We start from the raw sequence: 20,783 nt of genomic DNA on the forward strand, positions 1-20,783 counted from the left end.
ATTTAACTGCAAGCATGATTATCACAGCAGGATTTATGGTATTGAAAACTCAGTGTTGTCCCCGGGTGGCTCAGTCAGTTAAGTGTTTGACTACTGGTTTTGGTTCAGGTCATGATCTCACGGTTTGTAAGATCGAGCCCCTCAAGGGGCTTCATGCTGATAGCACAGAGCCTGCCTGGGATTCTCTCCTTCCTTTTCTCTCTGCCCCTCCCCCAATTTGTGCACATGCATGAGCTCTCTGTCTCTCAAAATGAATACATAAACTTAAAAAAAAGAAGAAATCTGTAACAGCCCAAATATTCAATATGGGATTGCTTACGTAATATGTGTTATCTCCATTCAATGTAGTACGACCCAACCATTAAAACTTGATATGCAGATACAGTTAATTACATTGAAACTTTTATTTACAATGTTTTAAAATTAAAATGAGTTATACACTGCTAATACAGATTTATTCTATTAATATGCATGCATATAGGAAAATACATGCTAAGTGTGTTCAGACTTTTTTTCAGTATTAGTTTTTAAATTGACATGTTGAAAAGTACAGTTCTGTGAGTTTTAACTATGGATAAATTTGTGTAACCACTACAACAACAGGACAGACAGCTTCAAAACAAACAAACAAACAAACAAACAAACACCCTTGTATTGCTCTTTAGGGTTAGTGAGTTTTAACTAGATCCCATTTATGTAATATTCTGGAATAGGCCAAAATGATGCAACAGGAAACACATTAGTGGTTGCCAGAGACTTGGGTATAACCCTACAGAATAGCACAAAGGTAGTGTGTGTGTGTGTGTGTGTGTGTGTGTGTGTGTGTGTTTTGAAATGAGTGACATAAGGTACTATGAGAGAGGAAGAAGGTGGTGATCCAAATATGAATTCAATATCACTGTGGGAGGATTTGCCAGGTACACTAAACTCTGAGTCTTTTGAGAATCTGGACCAATTCCCTAAGTTTCTGCTTCATTAAGTCCTAAATTAGTCCTGGGAATGGTACAGTGTTGATCCTGAAGGTGGAATTTGAGTGGCCTCAGTTGTGAAAAGAGGAGGAATGTTGGGGTAGGAAGCCAGGTGGGGAGCATTGCTCATTTGTTCACTTATTCACTCAACATTTACTACATGAAAGGCATTCTTATGTTATTGCTACAATCCATGGTAATGCTGTCTACTTGTGGAATGAGTAGATAGTATGCCTACACACGCTTGAACACACCCACTCATTCACATACGCATGTGCTCATGTACACATGCATGGGTGGTTGCACAGGAGAAATGGCAAGCTTTGGCCAAGTGCCAGTTGGGAAACCCACAGTACTGAGCCTCGGGCACTGGGAGCCCCATGGATCAGTTCACAAGGTAGCCGCTAACATCAAAGAGTGTCGGTATTGTTCCAGAACTGGGACAAAGGGTAGCTGTATCCCTGAGGTCTTGTGACACTAGAGAATTAGTTGATGCGTTTCCTTGGGATTGAAAAATATTCTAGATGGTATTTGAGCAGCTGAGCCTAAGGATACAATGCATTGACCAAAGAGAGAAAGGGTACCTATGAAAAGAATGTATCAAATATTTCTTGATTTAGGTAGCAGCGTGAATGGAGTTATGTTTTTTCCCAACAGGAAAGGGGATTAGCAGCTTCTTTTTAGCATCTAAGAACAAAAAGACAGCCAGTCTCTTGAACTTGAACTTGCTTATTATAAGCCCTTATCATAAACCATCACTCTCTGTGTATTGATTTCTAGCCAACGATTAACCAGATGTGACCTTAGAGCCTTGATAATAGCTGGGGAACTCACTCAACAGAGGGAAGCCTGCTAATTTATGAACAAAGCAGGTATTTACAGACCCCTCTCAGTCTCAGGTGGGTATTTTTCCATCTAGGTGGAAGTCACAAGCACAGAGAAGTCACAAACACGGAGCTCTGATGGGTCCCTGAACGGAGCTTGTGCTGACCATCTGGAAGGATGAGGAGGTCTAGACCTGACAGGAAATGATTCGATGCAAAAATCATGAAAGCAGCACCTGCTGTGGAGGGTGAAAATTCAATGCCTATGACCCACATGATAGTATTACTACTAATAATTCCATTCACTCATGTATACGTTACACTTTACAAAATTCTTTTATATTCATTATCATGGCAATATTTTTTGTATGATTCCATTTATATAAAGTTCAAAAATAAACACAAGTAAACTGTATTATCTAGAAATGCATACTTAGGTGGTAAAACCATACAGCAAATCAAGGAAATGATCACAATAAAGTCAGGGGAGCAGTGACTCTAGAGAGAGAAAGCAAGAGTTACAAGAAAGGGGCACATGCAGTCCTTCTGGGTGGTGGTCATTTCTTCCCAGGGGTAGCGCTTGCCAGGGATTCACTTTACAATTTTGTTAAGCTGTACACTTATGACCTATGCACTTTGTGCACAAATGTGCTTTAGTTTACACACATCAAACAAACAAAAAGTCAAGAAAGAAAAGAAGTCAGTTCCTTCCTTTGTGTCATTTCAGTCTTGACTAGTTGTTAGTTATGGAGATTCTAGACTAGATATGGCTAAAGCAATGTAGTATATAAGGTGGGACTGCCTTGGGAGTACTGTGGATAGATTGACCTTATCCCTTATTTAAGAAAATCTGTGTGTGTGTGTGTGTGTGTGTGTGTGTGTGTGTGTGTAGGTCCAGTCTGAGAGTCCCATGGAAGGACTAAGAGGTTTGCTCGAGGTCACCAGCTAATGTCAGAGCTAGAACTTTTTCCCAGGAGTTCTACATCTGATACTCCACATCTAATGCTCTTGGGTAATGATAGTATTCCATTTCTAGCTTAAAAAAATTCCCCACATCAGGATCACCCGGGTGGCTCAGTAGGTTAAGCATCTGACTCTTGATTTTGGCTCAGGTCATGATCTCATGGTTTGTGAGTTTGAGCCCCAAGTTGGGCTCCATACTGTCAATATGTATGGACTCATTCTCTCTCTCTTTCTCTCTCTCTCCCTCCCTCCCTCTCTCTCTCTCTCTCTCAAAACAAACAAACAAACAAACAAACAAACTTAAAAAAAATTCCCCACCTCTGTTCATTTCAAATGGAACTGAGTTGGGTATCTTGGTTAATTGTGGAATTGTCCATTGGTGTTCAGACTTGCTTTAAAGATGGAGACTGTTTGGCTCTGTACAAGTTAGAAATGCCAAAGAAATGTTCACTTGGCATTGTGAGTTAAGGCAGTAGGAAAAATGTGTCTGATTTCCTAGTAACAGCAGCGTCTTGAAAAATTAGACTCCCTTTTACAGGTAAGATTCTATCTCATTATAATATTTTTGTATACCAAGCGCACTGTGTTCATTGTAAAATATTTAGAAATATTCAGGAGAGAGAAAAAGGAACTAATAACCGCCCATAAACCCAACTTGCAGACACAAGCCTTATTAAATTTTGGTACGTTTTCTTCTATGTTTGTTTAAAACTTGTTTGCAAAACTGATATCCTAAAAATATGGTTTTGAAACTTGTATTTAAAAAAATCTTAACAGTATATTGTGATTTTGTTTTCATATTAATAGTTCTTCTATAACACGTATTTTAAGGCCAGTGTAATAACACGTTGGGTAAGCAAGTGTATCATGTTTCTTAAAAAGCCAATTTCCTTTTGTTAGCTATTTGGTTTTTTTTCAATTACTGCTATTGTAAATAATGTTGCAATAGGCATCTAAATAAGCATGGTAAATAAATCTTTGCACACACCCAGTGTTACTTCCTTAGAATAAATTCCTAGAAGTGAAATCATTGGGTCTGGGTCAAAGGGTATGCACACTTTAAAGGCTTTTGTTATGTTTGCCAAATTGCATTTCAGAAAGATTGTCTCAATTTATGCTCCCACAAGGAGTGTATAAAAGTGTTTTCCCCAGCCATGCCAATGCTAGATATTCGAACTTAAAATGTATTAAAAAAAGATTTTGTTTACTAGCAAGGTTCCAGTTTTTCATGTGTTTTTTAGCCCTCACGTTGGATTCCTTGAGTCCTTCAAGTAAAATGGCGTGTTATCTCTTCTACACAAGTCCTGACGATCAAACATAAATTATAGGACTAAGAAACTTCATGCGTATGTACACATTTAAAATTTTCCACTTGAACCAGGAAGGGAATCCATTATTAAGAAAAAGAATAGATTTTTGCCTGTGTTAACAGGAGAGCTCTCAACTGAGTTGTGTATTTGCCTAACTAATGCCCCATTAGGCATTCTAAGCACATTAACATATTGTTAAAATATCTAACGATCATTCATAGAAATGGGAAGTCAAACAAGCCCAGTGTATCAATTTGCCAAATCCAACGAGCTCCTTGGCAGTGTGCTCACAAGACCCTATGGGGGACAGCAGGCATGAGTAGGTTAGACAGCCCATTAGCTTATGAAAAGAGCTGTCGATGCAATCATAATCTATTTGCCAGCATTTCACTGACATTTTTTCTGAGCTTATGGTGGTAGAAAGCTATTTCCCACATTCATACTCAGGCACTCAGCAGAACGATGGGCAGGTTAAATCCCAATAAAACAAATATTGCTATGATGCAAATCTTTCCATAACTGAAAGAATGTTAGGCCCCAGGTGGAATCCCATTTATTTCAAGTATTTTTTTGATGGCATAAAATCCTAACACAACAAAATAATTGGGACAATGCTGCGGCCCACATTCTATTGGGATTTGACTTATTAGTGATAGTTTGATTAACATGGCTTCTGGAAAGAAATCTCCTTTGATTACAACAGCAGCCTGGGGGAGAGCAGCTTTGGAGAAGGATGGACTTTTTCTTAGTTATTGCAGAGCTCTGAAGAGTAGATCTGAGGCCAGCGACTGGGGGTAACAGAGAGTCTGATTATCGATAATCCTAAGGAATAAATTTCTAACAATCAGAGTTGTGCCCAGAACGGGAAACGCCATTCCATCTGTAAGGGTCCAAGCTCCCACTGGAGAAGTCATCAGGAATGCCAAGGAGGCCTTTCCTTTACTGTGGGGTCCAGGGTCTGTGTTTTCAGAGGAAGTCACATGAACATAGTTGGGGTGGGCTCTTCTACCAATGGGCTCTTCTCGTGTGTAACAAGACACACGAGAAATTCCAAGTGAATATTTCTCCACTCGCTTATTATTTATTTTGTTTTTGAATAGTACACAGGTCCAATACAGGTTGCCAAGGTGAAGGCCATCATCATCGTCTGAGTCAGGCCATAGTGCCAGGTTCGATTATCCCCCCCCCCAAATCTCATAGGCAACTATTTATTTCTTGCAGAAGCTTCACTGAGGGTTGGATGGTTTTCCGAGGCGGCTCCCTTCCAATCAGAGGCTTAAGGATCCGGTCTACTTTAATTTTGTGCCTCCCTTTCTTCTGTAAGTGACGTCCGGGGCCTCTGTGGCAGTGGAGGAGGAAGGCATGGGAGACTCGCATAAACTCCTCTATGCTTCTGCTTTTGCCACTTTCATTTGCTGTTCATAGGTCAGAGGTACATACTCACCCGGCCCATTTTGGCTGCAAAACGGAGTGTCTGCCTTTGTCCCTAGGAAGACATCAGCGAAGGTACCCTTGTGAATCTATAGCCTTATTTTTTTGCCATAGATTGTCTTTACTTTTATATTTTGCCTGGAAGGACACATATTTTCTTTACTCCATCATAGAACAAACTGGAGCATGACCTATGCATGACCACATGGACAATCAATTTTATGTAGTTTTAGCAGTTAACTTTCTCTACAGTGGCAAAAAGTTTGTCCCTGAGAAGTTGGACATGCAGACCCTCTCTGCTGGTGCTGTGTTTATTTGGAATAAAATGATCAAAGATGGTGTCTGAGCCTCTCAGGTAGTTCTAACATTTTCCTGACTTTTCGCTCCGGATCCTTCTGGTGCTGGGTCTCCTGCATACTGGCTGTTGGGGAAGACGAGTGTCTTCGTTTGCTCGGGTTGTTGTAACAAGGTATCATAAACTGGGAGGCTCACACGACAAAAGCTTATTTCCTCACGGCTCCGAAGGGTGCAAGTCTGAGATCAGAGTGTTCCTGGTGAGGCTGTGAGGGAGAATTTGTTCCGTGCCTCTCTCCTAGCCTCTGGCTACTTGCTGGCAGTCTTGGCATTCCTTGGCTTGAAAAAGTATCTTCCTGATCTCTGCTCTCATCTTGACATGGCATTCTGTCTGTGTGTGTGTCTCCCTCCATGTCCAAGTTTCTCCTTTAAAAAAATTTTTTTAAATGTTTGTTTATTTTTGAGAGAGAGAGAGAGAGAGAGAGCGAGAGAGAGCGAGAGCATGAGCAGGGGAGGGGCAGAGATCGAGAGGGAGACACAGAATCCGAGGCAGGCTCCAGGCTCTGAGCTGTCAGCACAGAGCCCAATATGGGGCTTGAACCCACGAGCTGTGAGATCATGACCTGAGCCGAAGTTGGAAACAACCTGCTGAGCCACCCAGGCGCCCCTAAGTTTCTCCTTTTTATAAGGGCACCACTCATATTGGTTGGGGACCCCCTCATGACCTCATCTCAACTTGATGACCTCCGTAAAGAGCCTGTCTCCAAATAAGGTCACATTCTGAGGCAAGAGAGCTGAGGGTAGACCCACTTTTCTTTTTTGAGCCTCTGTGTTTTAATCTGTTAGAAGAGGGGGCTGGGCCGGTGAACTTTGAAGTTCTAGCCTGCTCTGAGACTCTCTTATACAGTGGGTGACACTGTAAGGTATAACGCCATCATGTTAGAAGAAACCATGACTAGAAAGGTCTGTGTGGCTTTCTGGGTCCCTAATCTCCTCCTGTGGCATGGTTTAGGTGCAGGGAAAACAGGCCACACGTTGTGGTTTCTGCGTTGAGGGCCTTACTTTGGCAGTCAAGTTTAAATGCAGGCTCTCTCTCTCTCTTTCACACATATATACATATATGCACACAGCTTTGTTTTTGGGAAGGGGAGGGAGGTATTTTTAATAGCAGAGTTCTTTATCCTCTCTCTCTCACTCTTTTTTTTTTTTCCTGGAAAAAGATGAAATCATCCATTTATTCTGGACCAATTACAAGCACTAGAAAGCACAGGAGGAACAGAAAGCTCGATCACAAATAAATATACACTGGGGGCGGGGGGCACAGAGGAAACCGTTATTGATTGGCCTTGTAAAATCTGCTGCCGAATCGATAGCAATTTCTGGAAATGCCAGACATTTATTTTGTGTGGCTTGAACAGCGGAGATAATAATAAACGTACTTATGAAGTGAGTCTCTTGACACTATTTCCTTGAGCCCCTTATAATAACACACACACATAATGGGTATGATCGCCATACAAGCCTCAGTGAACACACTTCAGATATACATCCCGGGTTGAGTTGCCCACCACCGACCTCTCCTCTGTGCTGGACATAACAAAGATGTCCCTTAAAAAAAGCACAGACAATTCAGCCGCGTGAAGACAAGGGAGAGGTGCCCTCATCAGCTGGGGAGAGGCAGGCCTGGGCTTGTTCTGAGGCTCAGGGAAGAAAATCAGACACTGAAAGTGCTGGACCCTGCCCAGCCATTATGAATTTCTGGACCTGCCCTCTCCCCTGTGATATCCACGGCCCCTCTCAGAGTTCTGTTCATTGTTTGTCTCTAACAATGGGCAGCTCACCTCATGTGGCTACGCCCTCATCCCCATCCGTCATCTGTGGCCAGTCTCTTCTCCCTACTCCATGTGCAAGGGCATTTGGTAACCTCGTCAGCGCCATTATGTCTGTGAAAAGGCTCCGGGATGTTACAGGAATTGGGAATTTGCTCAACGTACTTCAGCATGGTCAAAAGAGCTACCACTTACCGAGTACCTGTTATGGGCCATGTCCTCAACGCTCATGGCCTCATTTATTTCTCACCACAAACCTGAATTATTATTGTTCTTTGACTAATTTTTTGGTAAGAAACTGAGGCTCAACAAGGTTAAATAAGTTACCCAAGATCGTGAAGCTATTAGGAAACTGAGCTAGATTTGAGCACAGATCTGCTTCTAGATTCTGTATTCCTTCCATTCTGCTCTTGCCAGCTAGGATACTGGGAGATGAAATGATACCATGCAGAGGGCCTTGAATGCCCGGTGAAGGCATGTCACATTATTCCCATGCATTAGGGAATGTAAGAAGGTCTCTTGGAAAATATAAATGGTACAATCACAGTTAAGTTTTAGAGAGATCGTTTTGGTCCTATATTTAGGACAGATTGAGGCAGGGAAAGAGGCTGAGAGATAGAATGGAAGGATACAACAGCAGATTTGATAGGAGGCTCAGACTAGGAGAAGGACAATGGGATCACCAAGAGACGATCTTGGAAGTCACAAGAGTGGAAAATGCTTCCCCTTCTCCCTACTTTGTCTCATCCCTGCCTCTGCCTCCTTTCCCAGCCACTTCACCTGCTCCTATTTTGGGATGGTGGGAGGATTCTCTGGAGAATCTTCATTCCCAGCCTGGGCCTCTTCATGCAAAGTCAGTCTCAATGATACTGTTGGATACAGATGCCTGCTGAGCTGAGAATTGATGGAGATCGTTTTTCCATCTCACTTCCTTAATACATCTCCATTTAGTATGGCTCTGCTAAGGAGATTTTGAACTACTAATTTGGATGGCAGGAGAAGGTGTGTGTTTTTTTGGAAACTGCTAGATTTCCAGATCCCTGGCTGTGTCCCATCTCTTCATAATGAACCTGTAGTTTTGTGAGACAGTCTTCAGGACTCTGAAAAACACAGTATGTCTTTCCCTTGAGATCTGAATTGGTGTTGAGAGTAACTCTTTCCCCTTCAAGTACTCAAGGAACTGGTTCTCTTCAGATGCTGGGTCGATCCCTGTTTCAGAGAAATAACTGGGAAATAGCTGTCTAAAACCCTAAAGATGGGAACTCAAAGAGATGTCTTGGATGGACTGACTATCACGCAAGGACACATGTGAGTTACTTCTTCAGATGTCTTTTGTGCATGTACTTTATGCTATACCCCATGCAGGAAGCCAAGGAGAATTGTACAGAGTTCCATCCCTCAAAGAGCTCACAGCCTAGTAGAGGACATAAGCTCATGTTCACAAATAACATCTATACAAGGCAGTCTCTGGTCCACATTACAAAACTGCCACAGACCAAATAAGACAGGAGAATTCACAGGGAAATAGAAAAGCTAGCTTGCAGTTTTTTAGTGACCCTTGAATGAGAAGACAAAAAAAAAAAAAAAAAAAAGGAAACTTTGGGGTGTTCCAGGAGCAGAGAATGACAATAGCACGGTGTGGCAGCGAGAAAGCACAGAGTGTGTGAGGAATCCCAGAAAAGAATCCCATTTACTGAGATCCCCATTCACACAGATCCACTGGGCCTCAGTGGAAGAGAGGAGGAAAAAGGTTCAAGAGGTGGTTTAGAGTTAGAAATGGGTTAAAGAAGACTTCAAACACCAGGCAGATGCCACAACTACATACAAAAATCGGACAACTTAGATGAAACAGACCAATTCCCCAATAACTACTACAACGTATGCAATACGATATAGGTAATTCGAACAGCGCTATAATTATTATTAAAGAAATTGCACTCACAATTTTAAAAGCTCTCAAAAAGGAAATCCCCAGTCTCAGATGGTTTCACTGACGAATTCTTCAACAGAGTTAACACCAATTTTACACGTCTCCTAGAAAATACAAGAGAAGGGAAACAATCCTCAATTCATTTTATGAAGGTAGCATTACCTCGATACAAAAACCAGACGAACAGTGCAAATAAAACTACAGACCAACAGGGGCGCCTGGGTGGCGCAGTCGGTTAAGCGTCCGACTTCGGCTCAGGTCATGATCTCGCGGTCCGTGAGTTCGAGCCCCACGTCAGGCTCTGTGCTGACTGCTCAGAGCCTGGAGCCTGTTTCGGATTCTGTGTCTCCCTCTCTCTCTGACCTTCCCCCGTTCATGCTCTGTCTCTCTCTGTCTCAAAAATAAATAAACGTTAAAAAAAAAAAAAACTACAGACCAACAACTCTCATGAATATAGAGGTAAAAAAAAATTATTAAAAAACCCACAAAATATGAAATAAAATTCAACAAGTACCAACAAATTATGCACCATGACAAAGTACGGTTTATTTCAGAGATGCAAGACTGGCTCAATATTAAAAAATCAATTAGTGTTAATCCACCATATTCACTGCCTAAAGAAGGAAAAACAACAGATCATCTCAGTCAATGCAGAAGAAGCATTTGACGAAATTCAATACTCATTCATGATAAAAATTTTCAGAAATCTATGATTAGAGGAAAATATCGTCAACTTGATAAAGAGAATTTACAAAGCCCTATGACTACTATTATACTTAATGGTGAAAGCCTGAATCCTTTGTCCCTTAGATCAGGAATGAGGCAAGAATGTCCACTTTCACCTCTTTTCTTCACATTGTTGGAAGTTCTAGCACATGCGAAGCATCAAGAAAAGGAAATGAGTAAAAAAAAAAAAAAAAAAAAAAAAAAAAAATTAAAAAAAAAAAAAAAAGGGGCGCCTGGGTGGCTCAGTCAGTTAAGCGTCCGACTTCGGCTCAGGTCACGATCTCGCGGTCCATGAGTTCGAGCCCCGCGTCAGGCTCTGGGCTGATGGCTCAGAGCCTGGAGCCTGTTTCCGATTCTGTGTCTCCCTCTCTCCCTTCCCCTCCCCTGTTCATGCTCTGTCTCTCTATCTCAAAAATAAATAAACGCTAAAAAAAAAAAAAAAAAAAAAAAAAAAAAATTTTAAAAAAGAAAAGGAAATGAGTAAAGTTCAGAAAGAAAAAAAATTTTTTTTAAATTTTTTACAGTTTGTTTTTATTTATTTATTTTAAACTTTTTTTTTAATGTTTATTCATTTTTGAAAGACAGAGAGAGACAGAGCACAAGCAGGGGTGGGGCAGAGAGAGAAGGGGACACAGAATCTGAAGCAGGCTCCAGTCTCTGAGCTGTCAGCACAGAGCTCGACAGGGGGGCTCCAACTCACGGACCAAGAGATCATGACCTGAGCCGAAGTCAGATGCTCAACCGACTGAGCCACCCAGGTGCCCCTTGTTTTTATTTATTTTGAGAGAGAGATAAAGTGCAGGCAGGGAAGGGGCAGAGAGAGGAGACAGAATCCCAAGCAGGTCCCATGCTGTCAGCACACAGTCCAATGTGGGGCTTTGAATTCAGGAACAGTGAGATCATAACCTGAGCCAAAGTCAAGAGTCCGAGGCTTAACAGACTGAGCCACACAGGTGCCCCCAAAATAAACTTGTCCCAATTTATAGATGACACGACTAGCTATGTAGAAAATTACAAGGATTCTTTAAAAACAAAACAAAACAAAACCAAACCAAACTCTTAAAACTAATGGGTGAGTTCATTAAGGTTGCAGGATGCAAAAATAAACATACAGTTAAGCATCTGATTTAGGCTCAGGTCATGATCTCATGGTTCCTGAGTTTGAATCCCATGTTGTGCTCTGTGCCGACAGCTTAGAGCCTGGAGCTTGCTTGAGATTCTGTGTCTCCTTCTCTCTCTGCCCCTCCCCCACTCACATTCTGTCTCTCTCCCTCTCTCTCTCTCTCTCTCTCAAAAATAAACATTAAAAAAATTCAAAATAAACATACAAAAACCAATTGTACTTCTCTGTACTAGCCATGAACACATGGACCTTGAAATTCAAAATATAATATCACTTCTCATCACTCAGAAAATAAGAAACTTGGATGGAAAGGTAACAGAACATGTACAAGACTTGTACACTGAAAAGTAGAAGATGCTGAGGAAAGAAATCAAAAGAGATCCACATAAATGAAGAGGCATACTATTTCTGTTCATTGATTATAAGACTCAACATAGTTGTACTCATTTTCTATTTCTGCCTCAAACAATGACCACAAACTCGGTGGCTTCAAACAATGCAAATTTATTTTCTGATAGTTCTGGATTTCTGAAGCGTGGGATTGGGTCTTATGAGGCTCACATCAAAGTATTGTCAGAGCTGGTTCCTTCCAGAGGCTCTGAGGGGAGAATCCCCTTCTTTGCTTTTCAGCTTCTAGAAAACACTAGCATTCCTTGGTTTATGGCCCCTTCCTCTATCTTCAAAGCCAACAGCATAGTACCTTCAGATTTCTTTCTCTCCACTGTTTGCCTCATCACGTGTCCCTTCCTTTGGCTTTATCCTTCCACCTCCTTTGTATAAAGGTCTTGTGATTACGTTGAATCCCCTGGATAATTCACCAGGCCTTTCATCACATCGCAAAACGCTTTTTGCCATATAAGGTAACGTATTTACAGTTTGCAGGGACTGGGATGTGTAAATCTTTCAGGGGCCGTTATTCTGTGTACCACACTAGTAAAGCCATCAATTTCCTCCAAACTGATATACAGAATTTTCACAATTCTTCTCAAAATTACAGTAAGATTTTTGGTATGCATGAAGATTATTCTAAAATTTATACGGGAAGGTAAAGAAATTTGAATAGCTTAAACAATTTGGAAAAAGAAGAATCCAGTCGAGGAATCTGTCCACCCATTTCAAGACATATTATACCGCCATAGTAAGCAAAACTGTGTGGTGTTTGTAGAGAGATACACAGATCAATAGAACAGAATAGAGAACTCAGAAATAGACTCACACAAATACGACCATCTGTTTTTGACAAAGGCACAAAAGCAAGTGGATGGGGGAAAAGATAACCTTTTCAAAAAGTGGTGCTTGAGTGATTGGACACCAAAAGGCAGAAGCAAACAAACAAAAACACAAACCTCAACCTAAGTCTCACACCTCAAATGAAAATTAACTCATAATAGATTCAAAAGTATTTAAATGGGGGCGCCTGGGTGGCGCAGTCGGTTAAGCGTCCGACTTCAGCCAGGTCACGATCTCGCGGTCCGTGAGTTCGAGCCCCGCGTCAGGCTCTGGGCTGATGGCTCGGAGCCTGGAGCCTGTTTCCGATTCTGTGTCTCCCTCTCTCTCTGCCCCTCCCCCGTTCATGCTCTGTCTCTCTCTGTCCAAAAAAAAAAAAAAAAAAAAAAAGTTGAAAAAAAAAGTATTTAAATGGGTTTAAATATAAAACATGAGGGGTGCTGGATGGTTCAGTTGGTTGAGCATCTGACTCTTGATTTCAGCTCAGGTCATGATCCCAGGGTCGCAAGTTTGAGCCCTGCTTTGGGCTCTGCTCTGAGCATGAAACCTGCTTGGGATTCTCTCTCCCTCTCCCTCTCCCTCTTTCCCCCCTTCTGCTCATCTCCCCTGCTCACATGTGTGCTTTCTCACTCTTGGTCTCTAGAAAAAAATAAAAATAAAAATAAATGTAAAACATGAAACTATAAAACCTTTAGGAAAAAAATAAGAAAAAAACTCCTAAAACTAGTATCTAGAATTACATCTAGAACTAAGCAGAGTTCTTAGACTTGACACCAAAAGCAAAATCCATGAAAGAAAAAGTTGGTAAATGACACTCCATCGCAATTGAAAGAAATTTGCTCTACAAAGCGCCCCATTAAAAAGATGAAAAGACAAACTACTGACTGGGAAGAAAATACTTGTCAGATATTAAAACATATCTGTCAAAGGCTCAAAGGTTAAAAGACAAAGCATCTAATTTGAAATCAACAAATGATATGAAGAGACATTCTACCAAAGAATATAGACAGATGTCAAGTAAACGCAGAGAAAGACATTCGACAGCATTAGAGGGCAGGGAAATGAAAATTGAAAACACACGAGGTATCACTATCCACCTATCAGAATGGCTAGAATAACAAAAAAATAGTGACACCAAGAGCTCAGCAAGGATGCAGAGAAACTGGTTCACTCATACATTGCTGGTGGGAATATAAAAGGATACAGTCTCTTGGGAAAATACTTTGGCAGTGTCTTAAAAAAAAAAAAAAAAAGTGAGCATGCCATATCATACTTCCCAGAAACCATACTCCTGAGCATTTCTTCCAGGGAAATGAAGATTGATGTTCACACAAAGTCCCGTACACAAGTATTTGCAGCAAACTTGTGCATAATAGCCCCTAACCGGAAACAACTCAAATGTCTTTTCAGAAGATGAACAAACTGTGATGTAGTCATACATGGAATACTCCTCAGTAATGAAAAGGAGCTAACTTGACACACACACGACCTGGGTGAATCTCCTAATCAGAATTATCCTGATAGGAAAAAAAAAAACAAAACAATCACAGCAAGTTACATACTACATACGATAGGATTCCATTTATATTACATCCTTGAATTGACAAGATTTTAGGAATGGATAACGCAAGGGTGGTTTCCAGGGATCAAGGAGGAGATGGAAGAGGGAGTGGAGTGGGTTTGGCTATTGAAGGGGCAGCATCAGAGATCCTTGGGGTACGGAAATATCCTCTGGCTTGACTGTATGAATGTCAATATATTCATTATGATATTGCGCTATGAGTTCGCAAGATGTTAACATCGGGTGAAGGATACATAGGCTCTCTCTGTATTTCTTACAAGTACACAAGTTGTTTACCAGTACCTCTAAATAAAGAGTTTTGATTTTAAAACCCAGAAGAGACTCAAACTAAGATGCTGATAGTTTTGGAGGGAGGTGATGCGGAAAGGCATGAATGAGACAAACCGTTCAGAGCCTTATTTTAGCTATTTCCCCCCACCCCGATCATGATATGCCTGGGTGGATTGAGGTTGCTCGCATGTCTCTGAGGGATAGCATCTCTCTTGTTTGTTCACGTACTTGATGAGAATGGCGAGGGACTTCTCCACCTTGTGTCCAGTTGGCTTGGAGACTTGTCCTATTCTGATCTATGTCAGTGTCTCCTGGAGGCAAATCAAGGAGACATTTATAAAAGGCTTTGGGGGACTGAGCTACTCTCTCATTGGTCCCAATGATAACGTTTGGGGAAGTCACACAAAGAAATTTTCTACAACTTTCGAAGGCAGTAGGGAGGTAGTGGAGGCCGTATGGGCATGGATTGCATATGAGCTTGCCTATTAAGCCTGTAGGACGAACACAGAGAAAGAACCAAACGTGAGGGAACGCTGGTTTCTAGAGTGAGCGTGGGGCTACTGTCTCCCCTCCCCTTCACACCCATGTCTGTGGGCACACGTGTGCTCCATGCTCAAAGATGAGCCGGGGTCAAAAGCAAGTGTATGATGCACTCCTGAGTTAGAAAGGGAGCTTTTGGGGGGCGCCTGGGCTCAGTCGGGTGAGGTCCGACTTCGGCTCAGGTTATGACCTCGCAGTGTGTGAGTACGAGCCCTGTGTCAGGCCCTGTGCTGGCAGCTTAGAGCCTGGAGCCTACTTCGGATTCTGTCTCCCTCTCTCCCTGCCCCTCCCCCCCACCTCTCTCTCAAATATAAATAAACATTAAAAAAATTAAAAATAAAAAAGAAAGGGAACTTCTGCAGGGCTGAGCTGATAGCTTTGATGGTCTATCCCTGCTGCCTGGGAGGGGGCTCTGCTTAGAAGGCCACTGTCCCTGGGAGGCCTGGTTTGGCAGAGTTTCATTTGCTTTCAGCCTGTAGCCTAAGCAAGGGGAGGCCTGTTGAGTCCCAGCTGCCCAGCTCAGTAGGAATCTCACTGAGGTCTGGGGCCCAGGCCCAAGCTTGTGGTAATAATGTTGCTCCTCTGCCTGAATTTGCCACTGCCTGGCTCCCTCAGGAAATGGCCGTGGCAGTGGCTTGAGGGTTTGGATCCCGAATCCAGATTCCAGATGAGAGAGACAGACAGGGAGAGGGAAACAAGAAGAAAGCAAGCAAGCAAGCAAGAACGAAAGAAAGGGAAAAAAGAAAGCAAGAAAGCACCCGAATCCAGATTCCAGATGAGAGAGACAGACAGGGAGAGGGAAACAAGAAGAAAGAAAGCAAGCAAGCAAGCAAGAAAGAAAGGGAAAAAAGAAAGCAAGAAAGCACCCGAATCCAGATTCCAGATGAGAGAGACAGACAGGGAGAGGGAAACAAGAAGAAAGAAAGAAAGCAAGCAAGCAAGCAAGCAAGAAAGAAAGGGAAAAAAGAAAGCAAGAAAGCAAGAAAGCAAGCAAGAGAGAAAGAAAGAAAGAAAGAAAGAAAGAAAGAAAGAAAGAAAGAAAGAAGAAAGAAAAAAAATATATAGATATATTCACTTCTTCCCTCCTCCCTTGCCCTTTTCTTTCCCTTACCAACCTTCGCCCCCTGTACAGGCTTCTGTTGTTGTCTTGGTTTACTTCGCATTTTAACCCTTGCCTTGCTTTATTTTAATTTTTTTGCTTGTTTGTTTATTTGTTCGTTTGGTCGGTTTGGGTTTGGGTTTTGAGTAAATGAGGAGCCAATTCTCTAAGTCAGTTCCAAGTGTGAATAATGGCCGGCGTGGTCGGTCTCTGGCGTCCTATTTCTTCCCCTCCTCCCCTTTCTCCCTCCCGTCCGGCCACACCTGACTTTTCACCGTGTCCTGCACGTGCCAAGGAGGCACCCCTCAGAGTCTGGCCATTTACCGTTTCTTCTGCAGGCTCCCCCCCAACCCATGGATCCACATGGCTTGCTTGCCCACCTCTGCTGGTCTTCCCCTATGCGTCACATTTTCAGGGAGATTGTCACAGGACGTCTCGCGTAAAACTGTACCACGCATACTTCCAACACTTGTAGCCCTCTTCTCTGGTCTCTTCATTCTTCAAAGCATATATGACTCGCCAACACTGTATTTGACTTTTACCTCATTCGCTGTCTGACTTCCTCAATTAGATTGCCAGCTTTATGAAAGCAGGGTGTTTTGTTTGTTTTGTTCACTACTGCATCCAGAACATAGCCTGGCACAGTACACAGTATCAATAAATATTTGGTAAATGAACGAGTGGAATGAGGGAGTGAATAAAATTCTTTCAGGTGTTAGGTAGAATGTAAGTACATATGCGATTTATGGCTAATATTTTAAATTAAATGTAGTGTTAATTAGCTTGGTAATTATTAAGCATATTTTAAATAAATATATTGTATTACTTATATTAAATAGTATGAATTAATTATTTTATTTTATTTTTAAGCCTTTTTAAAATGTTTATTTATTTTTTTATTTTTGAGAGAGAGAGAGAGTGTGAGCAGGGGAGAGGCAGAGAGAGAGGGAGACACAGAATCCAAAGTAGGCTCCAGGCTCTGAGCTGTCAGCACAGAGCCCGACGCGGGGCTCGAACTCATGAACCATGAGATCATGACCTGAGCTGAAGTCGGACGCCTAACCGACTGAGCCACCCAGGTGCCCCAAGGATATATTTATATTTTAAATAAATACACTGCATGTATGCATGTCTGTCTATCTACACAATATATAATCACAAACTTTATTTGTTTTAAGTCTATGACCTTGAAAATAACCCTGGACTGGGGTTTGAAGGGCTGGGATCCGTTCCGGCTCCTTCAAAACAGATCTGCCAGGAAGAATCATTCCGTGTCCCTGCCCTGGTATCTGTACTTGTGAAATAGGTATAATATTCCTTGTGTACCTCACAGGGTTATTATGAGAATCAAATAAGATACTGGACAGGGGTGTGTGAAAACTAAAAGGCCAATCAAACACACCCTCCAACCTTCTGCAAGGATGAAACACCGTCATACGAATGTCTAGTTCTAACGCGAGAGAATGCAGACAGCGCCCTTGCTTATCCCCGTGGTGACAGAAACACAAACTACGGCAAGAGAGCTGGGCACGTGGGGGGCCTTCATCCTTACGTGATACCGTGAAGCTGTCTTCGAGACGTCTCGTAGGAAGCCCGAGTGTCGTTTGAGAACTTATCAGGAGTGTTTCGCGGGGAGGGGGAAAGGAGAGCAGAGCCCAGCGTGTCATGGAATATTCCTTCCTGTCTTCCATTCCCCCCCCAAGCCCTGTGCTGTTGCATTTCTCTCTGTGTATTATTGACAGAGGAAATGCTGATTCACGGTCTGAGTTACAGGAAACCTTGTTTCCTGGTGAAGAAACAAGCCGGGCGATGACTCCTCTGCCAGTTTCTGCCCCATGCCCTTCTCCCGGGCCTGCACTCAGAGGGGGCTGAGAAGGGGCAGGGTCGGCTCCGGCCTCCCCAGTGAGGTCACCTTCCCGTGGAACCGAATCCAGCACAGGCTCCTCACTGGGCCTCTGCAGGCCCTTCCGGCTCTGACCTCACGATACCTTTCCGTCCCATCTCCCACCACTCCCTCCTTGCACCCCGTGCTGTGGCCACACATGACTGCTCCCAGTTCTCTGTGAACACCTTGTATTTTCCAGTCGCTGTGCTTTGGCTCTGGATGTGCCTGCCCTGCCTGGAATGGCCCCTGACCCAGTGTCGGTTCATTGAAATCCTACCCTTGCTCCAATTCTGCTCGGCTGCTACCCACCATCTGAAGCCTGCTAGGCTGTCCTGTATTTATTTTGATTCTTTTTTGTAGGGGCGTTTTCAAGTATGCACAAAAGGAGACAGAGCTGGATGACCGAGTTCTGTGTAGCCATTTCCCAGCCTCAGTAAAGAACTGATTTCTCTTAAGTAGCACTCAATCCCTCCTTCTTTGAGCTCTGTCAGTAACTCTTATGCTCTGTGCTTTACTCATATTTGCTGAATTGAGTGGGAAGAAAGTGAGTCAGTGGATTTCAAATGCTGTTTATTATCTGCCTCCCCCAATGGGGAAACTGAGGCACCCCAAAGTGAAGCGAGTTGCCCAATGTCAGAAGACAGGGAGTGGTAAGCCGAGACCAGACTCTTCTGAAGGGCCTCACGGTCCAAGCGGGAGGTGTGGATAATGCACTCATAACTCACATACTCATGCTACTGGGTCTCAAGTTCTATCGGAGTTCGGGGTAAGTGATTAGTAAGTATGTGTTGAATGAACCAATTGATCTTCTATCCAATTGATTAATAAGATGACTTCTGAAGGGTGACACTGAGCAGACCCCTGGTCCTCTCCATGCTACAATCTAATGTCAATATGTTGAAGGCACAGGAGGTACCTGACTCGTGTGGAGAGAAAAGCCAGGTACCTACAAAGGCCAGTGAGAGTTAATGAAAAGTTTAAAATGACAAAGAGTTTAAAATAAACTCTGCGTTATTCCAACATGGGGTAGACAATAGGTATTCTGTATCTGAAGAACTAAATACTTCTGAGGTAATTTGGACCAGAAAGCAGGAAGAAAAAAGTAATAGAGTTTTGTTTTTTTTTTTTTTTTTTTTTTAAGCCAGCAGGGGAATAATGGCAATTTTTTTTTTAAATTTTTTTTAACGTTTATTTATTTTTGAGACAGAGAGAGACAGAGCATGAACGGGGAGGGTCAGAGAGAGGGAGACACAGAATCTGAAACAGGCTCCAGGCTCTGAGCTGCCAGCACAGAGCCAGACGCGGGGCTCGAACTCACAGGCCGCGAGATCATGACCTGAGCCGAAGTCGGCCGCCCAACCGACTGAGCCACCCAGGCGCCCCAGAATAATGGCAATTTTTCATCTTGATCCAGATTTGGCTCAAACCTTGATTTTTGAAGTACAGCAAGAGGTCATCTGGATGTCCAGTCTGAGGCACCCTGACTTTACTATGTCAAAACAAAAGGAAGGGTCTGGTCGTCCACCAAGCGGCAGTTGCCAGCTGGGTGGAAAATAGAAAGTGTATGTGGATTTCCCTCATCACATAGAGTTAAAACATAATTTGAGAATGTTTTCCTCAGCGGAAAAAAAAAATCTCTTGAATCAGGTTCTTTTTAAGGATTACATACAATCGTTGTCTAATCGCTGTATTTCTTTGGTTGGGGCGAAATAGGTGGGGGGAGACTGATACAGGCATCTATCGGGCGCTCTGTCTACACGGTCTCATTGACCCATTAAAATGGTGGCAGTCACATCAACACCTGGGTCAAAAGGAGGTTCTGATGTTCACCAAAATAATGGACAGAAAGTGATTTGTAAGCCGCGAAGTGCCTCAGTAAGGTCATGATGTCTGCCATTACACTAGAAGTAATCCGACAGCACAGGAGGCATTGCCCTGAAGGCGAGAGGGGAGAAGAGAGAGAGGCAAAGAAGGGTTATTAGAACGATGGGCTCACATTTCACATTTTTGTGTGGGTCAGAGACCTGAGTCAGGAGAACGTAGGAGAGAACTCTGGAACTTTCGTTCCTCCCCTACCTACGTCGCTCTCTGTTGGTGTCCCTGTAAAGAACATCATTAAAGACAGCAACACGAAACCATAGTCGGTGTGCCTATTTTGAGGCAGCAAGTTGAGGGGTGGGTATACAGGAGGAAGTGGGGTAGTGAGAAGTGTTTTGCATTCCGTGGGTCATCTGGAATTGTGAAGAGAGGAAAATGGGTAGAATGTATGGGTCCCGTGGGGAGAAAAGAGGACTTAAGGTTTAATGGGCAAGAAGGATGGGCTGTGGGAATCCTTTCAGGTGCAGTCAGGAACAAAATACTGCTGAAAGGAGACCCAGGACAGATACCAAGATAGATAGGGTTGTACGACAGCAGATGATTTGCTTTGTGAAATTCACAAGAACACGTTTCCTCCAAAGAAAAACAAAACAAAAAAAAAAAAAAAATTCCCTCCTCCACCCCACCATACGTGCTCCCCGGACTGTTTATTCACTTAATAAGTCCTTCTTCAAGGGCATACACAGCTAAGTGTGGCCCTGCGCTAAGGAACCATTACAAACTTCAGAAGGGGTCCCAGGTACAGCAGATCTGAACTCGACACCGCTGAGGGGCAGGGCACTTGCTCAGGCCTCCGAAACAAGATTTGAGCCCTCAAAATGCTTACACCTTAGCATACACGTGTGGTTTAGAGCCTTCAAAACAAGAAGGAAAGGCAGGGCTTCCTTTTTCAGCAGTAAGGGAT

At 42.9% G+C, this 20,783-nt stretch overlaps 1 long non-coding RNA gene across 1 annotated transcript; it reads right to left on the reverse strand.

Annotated features, from left to right (window-relative positions):
• Window positions 1–3,018: 3,018 nt before the first annotated feature.
• On the reverse strand, window positions 3,019–18,632 carry LOC122230170. The gene is made up of 3 exons (XR_006207327.1): window positions 17,669–18,632; window positions 7,632–9,653; window positions 3,019–6,216 (listed from the first exon to the last, which is right to left on the reverse strand). It is a non-coding gene; the product is annotated as an uncharacterized LOC122230170 (long non-coding RNA).
• Between the last annotated feature and the right edge of the window lie 2,151 nt (window positions 18,633–20,783).

Source organism: Panthera leo, chromosome C2 (genome assembly GCF_018350215.1).
Source record: "Panthera leo isolate Ple1 chromosome C2, P.leo_Ple1_pat1.1, whole genome shotgun sequence".
Lineage (NCBI taxonomy): Eukaryota > Metazoa > Chordata > Mammalia > Carnivora > Felidae > Panthera > Panthera leo.